Here is a 15,052-nt window from a genome sequence, read left to right as displayed (position 1 = left end):
GGTGGAGCTGCGGTAGTAACCGGTCATCTCCTGGGGCTTCTTGTTATAATTTATCAATGTGCTCAGCACCACAGTGTCCTGTGGATTTGAGCAGAAATCTGTGTCCTTAGGGACCCACAATTGAGGGTGGTGGGCCAAGAGGGTCCTGAATCTTCTCTAAAGATAGAAGACCCTGGGCAGGTGCAGAGACATCTCTTGTTGTACAGGATGTAGCAAGGCCCTCCTGGCCTGCATCAAGACAAAGATGTCTTTGGAAAAAAAAAAAAAAAAAAAAGGGGAAAAAAAAAAAAAACAAGTAAAGGAGAAGCAGGCAGGGAAATGATTTTCTCAGCTGGCGTTCTCAGGGAATTAGATCTTGTTTTTCGTCACCACTGAGTGGAATAATCCAATATATTAAAGCAGAAGCCCCCCCTCCTATTTATTGCCGTGACTTTGACCTAACTGTCTTGGGCTGCATTTGGCATCAGATGGTCCCAGGGAGGGAGGAGGGAGGGAGGCATCAGCCCCCTGGATCAATTACTCTGCTCTCCGACACCGGAAAAATGAATTATTCCCCCAAAAGCAGGCTTCTCGTCCGATGAATTCTGCACTGCAGAGCTGGCGGAGTTATACCAAATTGGATTTGGTCTTTGCGAGACAATTTAAAACCAGGTGGAGTGTGCATGTTGGTGGGGAGTGTCTGACAACCACGGGGGCCTCTATCGCCTGGCTGGGGAAGCCCCCTGCTCACAGTACTCTGGGCTGGGGGGGTAAGAGGCAGTCATCTCACCTGCCCAAGAGGCCACCTGCATTTTGCAGGAATGAGACATTTTGTTCCCAGCCTGAGGCTCAGAGAGCTGAGGTTGTTTTTCTGAGGCCACACAGCGAACTAGTAACTATGGCAACCTGTTACCTTTTTGTCCCTCCCTCTCTGGGCCAAGCTGAAAATGGCCTCAAATCCATCCCCCTGTCCCTGGCCCCCCCCCAACCCCACCCCCCTGCCAAATCCCAGCTGGAACAAATTGGAAGAGCTTTTTACTCTGGGATACTGGTTCTGCCCAGGCATAGTTGTGTGACCTGGGAAGAGTAGCTCAATTTCTCTGGGCATCTGTTTCCCAATCCAAAAAATGGGTTTACTAAAATCCTTATACTGGCTGCCACTCTGTCAGCTGCAAATGACAGAAATGCAATTGGGAGTGATTTAATGAAAAAGCAGATTTGGGGCTCACATAACAGAAAAGCCCAATGTAGAGTTCTCTCAGGTATAGCTGGATCCAGGGGTTCTAATGGCATATTCAGGATTTGGGTTTTCTCTTTGTCTCTTGGCTCTGTGTGGCTTCATCCCAGACAGGCTCACTCTGGAAGGGGCCCGACACTCCCCACATTAAGTCCAGTGGGTTCCCGCACCCGCCTCTGAGCCAGTCATGGCCCTCTTGTGGGCAAGACGTGGCATGGACTCACCGAGGGAGGACCACAGGCTGGGAGAAGGCGGTAGGAGGGCTGTGGGGCCTGAAGAAGACCTATGTTATAGGTCCTGGGACGGAGCCCCGCCACTCATGGGCTCCAGGCAAGAATGAGCGGGTGTTCGACACAGCACGGGGCATAGGACAAGCAGTCTGCCAGCCACAGTCCTGCCGTCAGTGAGTGCTGCCAATTTTCAGCGAGGACGATGCGGTGTCGGCCTGAGCCGGGCTCTGCCCAGACTCTCTGCCTCCCTCATGGTCTCCCGCTCCATCTGCTTCCCCAGCCCACCGCCCCCCCAGGCCAGATCCCAGCCTTGGCCCTCTGCTTGGCCAGGGGTCCCTAGGGAGGGGGGTTCCCTCACCCCACACAGCCCAGGAGGTGCCGAGATTGCATTTTCACTAATGATGTGGGGAAGAAAGGAAAAAGCTGGTTCAAGATGGAGCTATTTTAGCTGAAAAACCCTCCCCCTGGATTTGAGCAGATTTTTCAGGGCTAATGAGCTGGGGCCGAGAGAGTTGCTGGGGAGGGGGCCGAAGCTGGGGCTTTGCAGGAGCTGGAGGTCTGGCCAGGGAGAGAGGGGTGGGGGCAGAGGGGGCTCTGTGCCCCCTGAGCCGAGAGCAGCTCAGCCCGCAGTGGCACTGCCGACTCTCGAGGGGCACCTGCTCTCCTCGAGGCCCCATCGGTGTCCCATCCCCCACATGCAGGAACAATCTCCAATGGCCAAGACAATTTTGCTAGGCTCGATTATATCCAGCCTGCACTGTGAAAGCCCTAGGTATCTGTTTTATTTTCCCCAAATATAAAGTCATGTTTTAATATTACGGTTGCCTTTTTATGTTACGAGCGTTTCCTCCCAACACATGCTGAGAGATTCTGATGAACTCTGCCGTATCCGTTAGACACCTGCCCCAGGGACCAAGGAAGGAGGAGGAGGAGGAGGATAAGGAGGAAGAAGAGGATGGAAAAGAGGAGCTGTCCTCTTTCCTGTTCTCCGCAGACTGCCGGCACATTCTGTCTTAGGTGTTTTCACTCCAGGCACCCCCTATTCTGTACCTTTCCAGGTACAGATCAGGAAACGGAGGCCATGTTATAGGAGGGAATGAACATGCCTCCCTTGAGAGTCAGCCACCTCGGTTCTGGGATCAGATGTGTGTGGAGGGGGAGGTTGCATCCTACACCATTGTCCTCTGGGTGGAGGAGAACCCAGGCTGAGGAAGGGTGTGTGTGCATCGGGAAGACTCTGGAGCCAGAAAGGAGATGAAGTAGGAAGTAGGAACAGCTGGCAGACCTGGGCTTCTTGGTGGCGGGGAGGGGGGGAGTTTCAGTGCCTGATCTGACCGCCTGGTCCATGGGACCTCAGGAAGCCAGAGGAATTGGTGCTGACACACAGAGAGCAAACCTGGGGTTGGGTTCTGAGAGCCACCGCAGTGCCGAGGTCCTCAGCTCAGGCATGGGTGCAGAGGAAGAGGAGTGACCAGCTCCAGCCCTTGCTGGCTGTGTGACTCTGAGTAAGACTCCAGACTTCTCTGAGCTTGTTTTCTCCACTGTCCAATAGGGAGCAAGACTGGGCTTACCTTGTTTGGTGGACATGAGAAGGAAGTTGGATGGTGTAAGGCACAGTGCAACACCTGGCATGGTTAGGGCTCAAAACAAATATTTGATTTCATGAGTATTATATTTCCTCTAGGGCATAAAAGTTACTTGAGGGCTTTGGAAGAGGGGCCAGAGCTAGAGGCCTTATGAAGGACAGGGGTGAGGTCATCCAAGGCTGCTTCCTGTAGTCCACAGGGGTTTGTGGAAGGAGCAACAGAGGTGGTGTGGGAGATGGAAGCTTATGGACCCGTGAAGGGGGGGCACCTGGGGTAGTGTGGAGGCTGGATCTGGGGGAGTCCAGAAGTGCTCTGTCTCCAAGACTTTCCAGAATCCCTTTCGTCTCCCCAGGCTGCCCCCAATTCCCAGCCATCAACCCGTAGTAGTGGGCATGGTTGGAAGAAATGTAGGCAGCATCTGGGTTCAAATGTGTCTCTACTCTTAGAGAGCTGGAGGGCTTTGCACAAGTTCTTTGCCCCTTAGAATCTCAGTAAGATTTTTTTTTAATGGACATCATGATACCTATTCCAGAGTTAAGTTTGTTCTGTGTACAGCACTGGACACACTCCACGTGCTCACCGAGGACTGGTAGTGATCTGGTTTGGATGTGTGCAGGGAGGGGTTCAAGTCTCCTCTGAGGTCCTGCACATCCCCTAAAGGCTGTGGCTCGGGAGACAGAGTACAGAGCCCAGATGAGAAATGCTGGGAAGGACCATGAGGAGGTGAAAGTAGAGAACTTGTCTGGGGAGTTGAAGCTTTAGCCTTGCCGAGCCCAGGTGTGCCCTGCCTTGAAAGCACCTATTGCAGGTGTGTAGAGCCTGGTGGGGGCAGTACGCACACCCATCTGCCTTCTTACGTCTGGCTGAATTCCCGTGGCTTCAGTTCAGGCTCCATGTTTTGCCCTGAGAGGGCACTGGCCCTCCTTGTCTTCTGCCAACTGCCCTACCCTCCTGTGAAAGGTGGCCTGGGGCATGAGGACAGGGAGAATGGGACTTCCTGAGTCCAGAGTTCAAGTCCGCATACTGCTGCTTTTTCCCAGGGGCCTTAGGCAAGTTACTCTACTTCTCTGACTCAGCTTCCTTCCCTATAAAGTAGGATAATAGTACTTAGTACACGGAACACCTGCTGGAACCAGTGATGGGGTGGTTGAGAACGTGCTTTATGAACGGTTCGTATTCTGCAAATAAGTTTCGACTGGAAGAATTTTCTCTCTTATAAAACCCTCCCTTGGAGACACTGTTTTATGGAGTATCTGAGCTGCAACCCAATGTCCCCCCTGCCCCCCAATTTCTAATGTCTTCAGGAGGATGTTCCCCCTGTCTATTGGCCTTGGGGTGGACAGGATCTCTAGTCTTGACCTGATGCACCGTGTGTGCTCATTCCAGTGTTTTAGGGAGAAGCTGGCTTTGGAGAAGCTGCAAGTGGCCAGCTGGGGTATATTTGAATGGACCGCCTGTCCCTTCCCTTCCAGATCCACTTCTGACCAAGTGGAACTAGGGCTGAGGGAAGGAGAGAGCAAAGGTCTATTGCCTGCACTTCGGAGTCCAGATGACAAAAGTTCAGAGAAGACCAGAACCCAAAAAGAGAGCAGGGATCAACCAGAGCAACACAAGCCTCAGACACACATGCTAGAGCCCAGCAGCTGGACTATTGCTGGGGATTTTCTGTGTCGATATGGGCTGGAGGTCTGGGCACACTTCCTTTCCTTGTCTCTGCCCCTTGCGCTCAGTTTAATCACTTTGGGATATGGGGAGGCAGAACCTTAGGAGGCTATTTGGGCCTTTGGGGCTGCCTTGCGGGGTGGTGGTGAGATTTTCAGGGCAAGCGAAGCAGGCTGGTGGGACAGGAGATAACTCACCTGGAACTAAGGCAAGCAATAAGCATGGTTCAGAACTGTGGACAGCGACAGCTCCCCCCTACACACCCCCACTCCCGCCCCCGGGGGAATCCAGGAATCCAGGAGTGGAAATCCTGAATGGGAGAACCACAAGACAGCAGGGTAGCACAGTCTAAGGGAAGGAGAGTAGGGGGCACAAGGATTAATAGGCATTCATATAAGCCCACACTAGTGCTGGACACCTTAATACATTACTCGCACCTGGCCTTATCTTCATTCTTGTTTTACCGCTGAGACAACTGAGGCTCATCAAGTTTAAGCAAGTTGTCCCAGGTCACACAGCTGGTTCGTGTAGAGAATGGACCTCCATCGAGGTTTGTCTTGCTCTAGAATCTCTTACTATGACTCTGATCAGACAGAAGAGGCACGGCCTCAGTACACTTGTGACAAAAATGACTCCAAAGCTGTTGGGCTTACAGCTGAGAGGTTGGATCTGTATTTATGTGTGTGGCTTTGTGACTGTCACTGGATGTGCAAGAGGGTGGGTTCAGTGGAGTGTGACTGTTGACAGGAGGCTGTGTCAGTCCCTGGGGGAGCTGGAAGATGAGAGTTGGTGTGGTATCTCTTAGACCCTCCCTCCTCCTGGAAGGAGACCTAGCATTCACTGTTGGCCTTTTTTTTTTTTTTTTTTAAAGCACTTAAAGAACAGACCAGAACTGATAGCTAGATTAAACCTGCTGAGAGCGCCTGTTTAATTGAAAATGCCATCTGTAATTTAAATGTCAGAATCAGGATGGTTATTAGAGCCGCCTTGAAGACTGGAGCTCATTTCACAGTTTCAAAACAGACCAAGAAAAGCAGCAAATGGACCATGGCCTGCGGCGTTGTGGAGCGATTAATAACTTCTCTGGTCCCGCTGAGCTCCGGCTCCCCCCTCAGCCCCTCAGAGGGAGTCTGACTGGGAGCTGGGAGCTGGGAGCTTGGGGCTTAGGCTCCAGGACGCAGCCTCCTGCCTTCCCCACTCCACATCTCTGCTCCAGTATCCAGTCACCTGCAGGGCGCTCTTTCCAACGTGTAAATCTCATCTTGTCCATGTTCAGGGTCTTCCTGGCATTTCTAGGAAAAATCCCAATCTTTTAGCCTGGTATTCAAGGGCTCTGGAAGACAAGGTACTGCCCACCTCGCCATCTTCAGCTCTTGCCCTGGGCTGATGTACACATCCTGAATGCCTCCAGGCCTTTGCACAGGCTGGGTCCTCTGCCTGCAAAACCATTGTTTTTCTTTTCTACCTTGTAAGCACCATTTATCATTCACGACTCAGCCCTAGTGTTTTCACCTCTGGGAAGCCTTCCTTGACTGCTCCATAGATCCCCAGAGCACTGAGCCAGGCAAGGGTAAGGGCTTCCTTCTTGGTCTCCCACGGTCCCTTTGCTCACCTCCATAACTGACTTATCTCAGTGCTGCCTTTTCCCATTCTCCTTATACTATGAACCACTCAAGGACAGAGATGATGCCTTGTTCATCCTGAGGCCTGGAGCTCTGCCCCGAACAATCACGATAGCTAACATTTATTGAGGTTCTACTATATGTCAAGTACTACCATCAGTCCCCTTTTATAGATGGGAAAACTGAGGCATAGTGAGTACTTTGTTAGAAGCCAGATGGCCACTAGTGGCAGAGCTGGGATTGGAGACAGTCTGCCTCCAGAGGCCAGGTCCTTAGCTACTACAGCGTAGTGCTTCATGCTGAGCCCTCAGAGCTCACCAGGTGTTCCAGTCTCCCCTTGGGGAAGAGATGCTATAACAGAATGATTGGGCATAAACTCCAAATGGAGTTCAGCCAGCCCCTTCCTGTGATGACTTTCCTCTTCTCGGGTTCAGATGTTGGTACTTCTTCCTTGCATGAGGGGTCTGCAGGAGGGGTCACTGTGCCCAAGGCCCCCATGGCTTTAAAGCAGGTGTTCTTGTTCCCTCTCTTACCCTTCCATAGGCAACTCTGTCTGTCCACACTCTGTCTACGATCCCCAAGTTTATACATAACGAAGCAGTGGGGTGCGGTGGGACGATGAGGGCTAGTGTCCTCTACTTGTAGTCATGGAACCATGGCAGGCCCTTTCCCCTCTCTGACCTCACCATCTTCATCTTTGAAATGGGGTCATAGTAGTATCTGACTCAGAGCGTTGAAGATTAGATGAAAGCCTGGCGGCACAGAGTCAAGCAGAGACACATGGCGAAGGTCCAGTGTATGATGACTATAATATTCATTCACTCCTTCATTCATTCTTTCCTTCTTAGCCCACGTCCAAAGGGAGCAGACTGTGCCTTCTCTGTGTTCCGGGGCCCCCAACAACAAGTTTCGAGACACTTGAAACTGCTTAGTGGAAGGAGAGTTTCCAAGGTTACACGCTTGATCTGAGACTGGCCCTAAACTCATCCTGCTGTCAGCATGGCCCCTGTCTCCTGACCCCTCCTGCCCACACCCCATCTTCATGTTCGGTCTGCCCTCTGCCCTGCTCTGTGCCCCAGCGTTCTCTTCCCTGGGGTTATCACGCAGCCAACTACTCCCACAGCCAAGAGAAAAACAGAGAATCTCACTCCTAATTAGATGGGTTTCCGTCTCTCCAGGTCTTCACTTCTTGCATGTTCTTGACTTGTTAGAGGAAATCGTATATCGACATTGGTATTGATTTGCATAATTCAGATATAATTAGGAGAAAGATTTGCCAGAGTGGCAGGCAGCAGGGCTGGTGCTGCTGTATCCTGCTGACCTTGGGGAAAACTCAGAACTGGGTCTTTTACCCTCACCAAGTTCGTGGATCCCGTTCTCTGCAGAGCCTCCCAGGCACTCGTCCCCCAAAATGTACTCTTCTGTGGGGTTTCGAGGCAATAGGAGAGCCCTCTTACCCCCAAACTATCTCCTTGCTTGGCCCAGCATCTGGCATTCTAGGAAGGCCATCACGTGGGGGGCCTGCTGGGGATGTCAGAAGACATTACCCCAGCGGGGAGGACAGGGTCCAGTTTGCCTACGATGCCCACCATCTGCAGGGAGGAAGAGGACCTTGGGGTGGTGTCACTTTGACAGTGGGAGGAAGGGAAAGCAAAACCAAGCGGTGCTTGAAGCAGGCGACTAGAAATTGGTATGACCCAGTGAATTATATCACTGCCGTGATGAAAAGTGGTGGTGCGTCCTTGGAAAGATTAGGAAGATAACGAGGCAGAGAAATAGAAGAAAATGCACAGCCATGCCTGTTCTGTCATCATTCCTTCGTGCCTTCCTTTATTCATCTCTCCATTCACAAAGTATTTATTGAGGGGTGATTATGTGCCAGGCACATAGTTAAGAATCAGGTATTGACATGGGGGAAAACAGAGGTGATCTCTTATCACTGTAACTGGTGAATTTGGTTCTTACCCATTCCAGCCCAGGAGGGTGGATTTGCCTCCACGATGTGGGTCCTGGGGGAGCTAGTGCCCAGAAGACTATATGATACTTCTTTTGAATGGTGCCTCTATGTCCTCCATGAGCTGGTTCTATTCCAGGAAGGCAAGTGACGGCATGGGGGTGAGGTGGGGGTGGGGGGTGGGGCTTCCCGAGAAGCAAGAAGATGGGTGGGGAGTTTCTCTCCATACCCAAGCCCTGCCCCCACTTCTGCCCCAGTGTGACCTTTCCTATTCCCACACAGCCCCTACAGAGTGGCTGCCACCAGAAGTCATAGACAATTTCCCCAGGGAGCAATCTCCAGGCCACTGATTTACTCGTTAGCTGTCACCACGGGCACTGAATAATAAGGCCTCTTTCTGCGGAAAGGATATTAGAGCCTGGGGTGGGAAGGGTTAGGGCAGTGTGATATTTATTTCCCCGGCATTTGCTGCTATGAATAACGGGGCTGTCTCTAACCTGCTCTCGCACGGCACCGCGTGCCCATCTTTGGGTCCCATGATACTTTCCCAGTGTCCTGGGGTGGGGGGTGAGGGTCTGGGAGGTGGGGGGTGCTGGCCTGGTGATCATGATTTAGGCTGCATGTCGTGCATGTGCGTGGGCTGAGAGGGGGAGGCTACCTTCCTTCGTTGGGAGAGGTCTCTAGGATGCATTCATTCAGTCATCTGGCACACGCTCTCAAACATCTGCTATTTCCTGCTGTACACTGGGCTGGGGGCTGCACATGCGGGGGTGAACCAGCCAAGCCTGGCCCCTGTCCTGGGGAGCCCTCCCTTCTGCTACTACCCGGGAGTTGAGATGGCGCGGAGCACTGGTGGGGACTGGGAATTGATGGGTTCTACATTCTCTGTCCTGCCTGTCTCCCACAATCCCACTCCATGCCATGTCTGTCCAGATGGCTAAACAAGATATATGATCCCTAAATGCTCCGGTGACATTTCCCGATGTTGTGCTGGGACTCCCATGCTTTCCTTGGGTGGGAAAGGGAAACCTTTATTTTATCAACACTGACTTTTGTTCAGGCTCTTCCTGATGGTGACGGTGACTTACCTTACCTCGTTTAATCTGCACTTTGCCGATGAGCAAACCTGCCAAGGGTTGAGCAGTGGTGCACCTGTCTGCATCTCTTCCCAACCTGGTCTTCGGGAAGGTCAGGCTGGTTGTTTGCAGTGGGCCCTGGTGGGAGTATTTACACCACGGGCGTTGGCAGATGCCGCAGTTCAGGGCTTTCCCCCCTCGGAGAGCGGGCTGGTAAGCATTCACCGGCACATCACTGCACCTAAGCTCTCTGACTGGTGTTGTCTTCTGAAGCAGCTGCCAAGGATGGGGGTGTACTAGGGAGCCGCCAAGGATGACCCTCTTGACTGCAAGTGGCTGCTTTGTCTGGGGAGAATTGAGGAACAACAGAATGAACTCCCATGGAAGAGTCCGGTGTTTTCAGCCTCTGGCCACTTTTCAACACCACAGGCCGTTTGGGGAATCTGATGGGCTTCCCACTGGCCTCCCCTCCCACGCCCAGGCTAATGATGGAGTTAAGACCTTGCGGGCTAATTGTGGTCTCATCAAGGTTAACTGGTGCTTTTATTGGTGTGAGTGATAGCTTTTTGCGGTGCTCTGAGGACTAGGCAGGAGTCTGGCCGGGGAGGGTGGGGTGCGCCGAGGCCCTCCTCCCAGGTAAACCCAGACATGTCCTCAAGAATACCCATACGGTAAGGCTGGGTTTCCCCCTCATCCGTTTGACCTCAGCTTCAGTGTCGGCTCCTCAAGGAGACCTGATCATCCTAGCGACGGTATGTTTCTCTGTTCCCACGGTCTTCTTTTTCACTTTATTTTCTGCTTATTTCTTGTTTCTTTCACTAGAATGCAAGCTCTGTGAAGATGGGAAAGAGGGATTTAGCAGTCTGGGGTACAATTTCAGATGCTTCTTCATCATCTCCTCATTGTGGCCCCCGATTCCTGACGGGGGAAGACATCACTCCCAGCTGCTTTCTTTCCATAACTCGTTAGGGGTCCCCATGAGGTCCCTGGGCTCTGAATCCGAGTCCAGATTTTGCACCCTGGTTGTGTTGCTTATTAGCTGTGGGATCATGGAGAGGAAGCAGAAGGGATAGCTTGGGACAGAAGCTGTGGGAGCAAAGGGAGCCCACTCTCCCAGCTCCTAGCCTAGCACTCTGTGGCTCCATGCCCCGGCATGATCTTCCTAGACACTCTGAGGCCTTGCCTGCCTTGCTTTAAAAAAAAAACTTTAGATATTATATATATATATATATGTTTTTTCAAAATTTTGTCTAAATTCTAATTAGTTAAGGGGCACCTGGGTGGCTCAGTCAGCTAAGCATCTGCCTTTGGCTCAGGTCATGATCTCAGTGTCCTGGGATTGAGTCCTGCATCGGACTCCTGTGCTCTCTCTCTCTCTTTCCCTCTCAAATAAAGTCTTCTAAAAAGATAAATTCTAATTAGTTAACATTCAGAGCAAAATTGGTTTCAGGAGTAGAATTCAGTGACTCATCACTTAACGTGCAACACCCAGTGCTCATCACAAGTGCCCGCCTTAATGCCCATCTCCCATCCAGCCCCTCCCCCCCACCTCCCTCCATCAACCCTCAATTCTCTATCATTAAGGGTCTCTTCTGGTTTGTTTCCCCATCTCTCTTTTTGTTCCCCTTTTTTTTTTTCTTAAATTCCACCTATGAGTGAAACCGTATGATATTTGTCTTTCTATGACTTAGTTCGCCTAAAATAACACACTTTAGCTCCATCCACTTCATTGCAAATGGCAAGATTTCATTCTTTTTGATGGCTGAGTAATATTCCTTATATATGTAGATCACCTCTTCTTCTTCTTTTTTTTAAAGATTTTATTTATTTATTTGACAGACAGAGATCACAAGTAGGCAGAGAGGCAGGCAGAGAGAGAAGAGGAAGCAGGCTCTCCGCCAGGCTGAAAGCCTGATGTGGGGCTCGATCCCAGGACCCTGGGATCATGACCTAAGCCGAAGGCAGAGGCTTTATCCCACTGAGTCACCCAGGTGCCCCTAGATCACCTCTTCTTTATCCATTCATCTGTCGATGGATATTTGGGCTCTTTCCATAGTTTGGCTATTGTTGATACTGCTGCTGTAAACATTGGGGTCCATGTATCCCTTCAAATCAGCATTTTTGTATCTTTTGGGTAGATACCTAGTAGTACAATTGCTGGATTATAGGGTAGTTCTATTTTTAACATTTTGAGGAACTTCCTTACTATTTTCCAGAGTTGGCTGCACCAGTTTGCATTCCCACTAACAACACAAGAGGGTTCTCCTTTCTCTGCATTCTCACCAACACCTGTTCTTTCTTGTGTAGTTACTATCAGCCATTCCGACAGGTGTGAGGTGGTATCTCATTATGGTTTTGACTTGAATTTCCCTGATGATGAGTGATGTTGAGCATCTTTTCCTGTGTCTGTTAGCCATCTGGATGTCTTTGGAAAATTTCTATTCATGTCTTCTGCCCAATTCTTTCCTCTTTCATTCATTCTTTTTTTTTTTTTTTTTGAGAGAGAGAGAGAGAGTGAGAGCAAGTGAGCTGTGCCAAGGGCAGAGGGGCAGGGAGAGAGAATCTTAAGCAGGTTCCACACCCAGAATGAAGCCTGACGAAAGATTCTATCTGATGACACTGAGATCACAACCTGAGCCCAAATCAAGTCAGTTGCTAACCAGCTGAGCCATGAGGCACCCCTCTTCTGCCCATTTCTTAGCTGGATTATTTGGGGTTTTTTTTTGGTATTGAATTTGATAAATTCTTTATAGATTTTAGATCCTAACCCTTTATCAGACATGTCATTTGCAAATATCTTTTCCCATTCTGTAGGCTCCCTTTTAGTTTTGTTGATTGTTTCCTTTGCTGTGCAGAAGCTTTCCTTCTGGATGAAGAACCAATAGTTCAGTTTTGCTTTTGTTTCCCTTGGCTCTGCTGATGAGTCTGGTAAGAAGTTGCTATGGCTGAGGTCAAAGAGGTTGCTGCCTGTGTTCTCCTCTAGGATTTCGAAAACTTCCTTAGGTTTCTTGGCCATTTTGTATTTATTTTTTTTTGTGTGTGTGTGTGTATAAGAAAGTGGTCCAGTTTCATTATACTGCAAATTGCTGTCCAGTTTTCCCAACACCATTTGTTGAAGAGACTGTCTTTTCTCATTGGATATTCTTTCCTGCTTTTTCAAAGATTAGTTGACCATATAGTTGTGGGTCCAATTCTGGGTTCTCTATTCTGTTCCATGTGTCTGTTTTTGTGCCAGTACCATACTGTCTTGAGGATCACAGCTTTAGAATAGAGCCTGAAGTCCAGAATCGTGATGCCTCCAGCATTTATTCTTCCAATCCATGAGCATGGAATATTTTTCCATTTCTTTGTATCCTCTTCTGTTTCTCTCATAAGTGTTCAATAGTTTTCAGAGTGTACTCTGAACCTCTTTGGTTCACTCCTAGGTATCTTACCGGTTTTGACGTAATTGTAATTGGAATGGATTCCTTGATTTCTTTTTCTGTTGCTTCATTATTGGTATATAGAAAAGCAACAGATTTCTGTACATTGATTTTTATAAACTGAGACTTTGTTAAATTCATGTATTAGTTCCAGCATGCTTTTGATATTATAAAGACAATGCTTACCATTGGAGAAAATTTGGAAAACACAGGGCAACATTAAGACAAAGTCAAAAGTCGAGGCACCTGGGTGACTCAGTTGGTTAAGAGGCTGCCTTCGGTTCAGGTCATGATCCCAGGGTCCTGGGATTGAGCCCCGAATCGGGCTCCCTGCTCAATGGGGAACCTGCTTCTCCCTGTCCCTCTGCGGCTCTGCCTGGTTGTGCTCTCTCACTCTTTCTGTCAAATAAATAAATAAAATCTTAAAAAAAAAAAAAGACAAACATAAAAGTCATCTTTCAGGTAAGAGAATCTTGTCAATTTTACTTCCTTTCCTGAAACAGCTCCACCCACCTGAGCCCAAGAACCCGCCTTCTCCAGCAATTATAAGTAACATTAAAACTGCCTCCTGGACCAAGTTATTACTTCCAAGAATAATAGTCTCTGTTACTACAAGAAACTAATTAACAGCATGCAATGAGGGGGAAAAATTCAATTAATTAGTAGCTTAATAAGCACTAGCAAAGACTCTGGGCTTGGCTTGGGAGTTGGGGTGGGGGAGATGGATATCCCCAGAGGGTGAGGAATGGGGGCTTGAGCAGTGGGGGTGAATAAGCACCACAGCCTTGGGAATGGGTTGGTCCAGCGGGAGCCTGAGCAGCTGCAAGATTGTCCCCAAGAAAAGAACCCATTTCTGTTTCTGGAGTTTTTGCTCTTCCTCCCAGGCTGAGGCACCTTGGTAGCACTAGCGTAGTGGATCTTAGTCTGGTCCCGATGCCATGGTTCATTGGCTGCAGGGGAAGTGAGGGAAAACTCCTTTCTCTGTTTAGTGGATGGAAGGAGAGGTGAGCACATAGGGTCTCCTCTTCTCCCTCACAACCCTTCTTCCTGGAGCCCCTGCTCCACTCCAACCCTCCCATCTATCAGCCAGAACCTCAGAGTCACCCCTGACCTTGCCCCTTCCTCAAGCCCCACCTCCAGTCTGTCCCAAGGTCTTGTGGTTCTCCTACTTTGCTCCTCCCCCCAGCTCCCAGCCTCCATCAGCTCCTCTTGGGACCCCTGAAATAACCTTCCCACATCCAGCCCGTCCTCCAGCTGTTCCCCATCTAGCAGCTGCTCTGACCTCACCTTGTGACTGTCTTAGTCACCACTGGTGAATCACATGGGTTCAAGGCTCAGCCATCTGGCCCACCACTTGCTCCCATCACCCCTCCAGGTCCGTTGTGCCCCAGGCACTGCTCCTGCTTTGAGTTACTTGAATGGGGTAAACGTGGATTTGCCCAAGCTTGGTGCTCAAGATCCAGGTTCTTCTCGTACACAGGTCCCTTCCCCTAACATCATGTCCACACCATTAGGTGTGTTTGTAAACTTTGCTAATGGAGGTGTATTAACTGCAGCCCATTAAGACTGTCATCTCTGTCCACTCAGACGCTCTGCTTTCCCATTGCCTATGGGTCGGGGGGTAGGGGTGGCCATGACCTCATTAGAATCCATCTAAGGTTAAGCTGAGGGGACATTTTTTGGTGTGGTTTCAGCAGGATCTACATATGTGGCTCACAATCTCTGAGTTTAGTTAAGGAGCCCTTCTACTACCCCCAACCCATGACTTGCCCAAGGTCATGATGTGAAGACATGGGCTAGGGGTTGAGTTGACTTGGGAGGTATGTGTGTCCTGAGGTGCCTGTCTCAGAAAGTTTGGCATGTGGTTTGGCTTGTGTAGAGCAGGAAGCCTGTTGTTGGATGTGGAAATTATTATTATTATTATTTTTTAAGTAGGTTCCATGCCCAGTGTGGAGCCCAATATGGGACTTGAACTCACGACCCTAAGATCAAGACCTGAGTTGAGATCAAGAGTCAGACACTTAACAGACCAAGCCACCCAGGCATCCTGGATGTGGAAATTCTTAAGTGGTTCTCACAAAGATCTTGTCAAAACCAGTTCTCTCCAGTCAGGAAGATCCTTGAGAACACATGATATACCAGGATAAACACACTGTGTGTGTGTGTGTGTGTGTGTCCTTTCTCAATGGTGATCATGTGAAATGGAACTGATTAGAATTCCTGTGTTTGGGGGTACATTCCTTTCCTGCTGCCACTGCAAAAAATAACCACAAAGTCGGTGGCT

The sequence above is a fragment of the Mustela putorius genome, unplaced genomic scaffold (assembly GCF_011764305.1).
Source record: "Mustela putorius furo isolate JIRA1106 unplaced genomic scaffold, ASM1176430v1.1 tig00003853_pilon_pilon_pilon, whole genome shotgun sequence".
In the NCBI taxonomy this organism is placed as follows: Eukaryota; Metazoa; Chordata; class Mammalia; order Carnivora; family Mustelidae; genus Mustela; species Mustela putorius.
Note: the sequence above shows the minus strand (reverse complement) of the source record.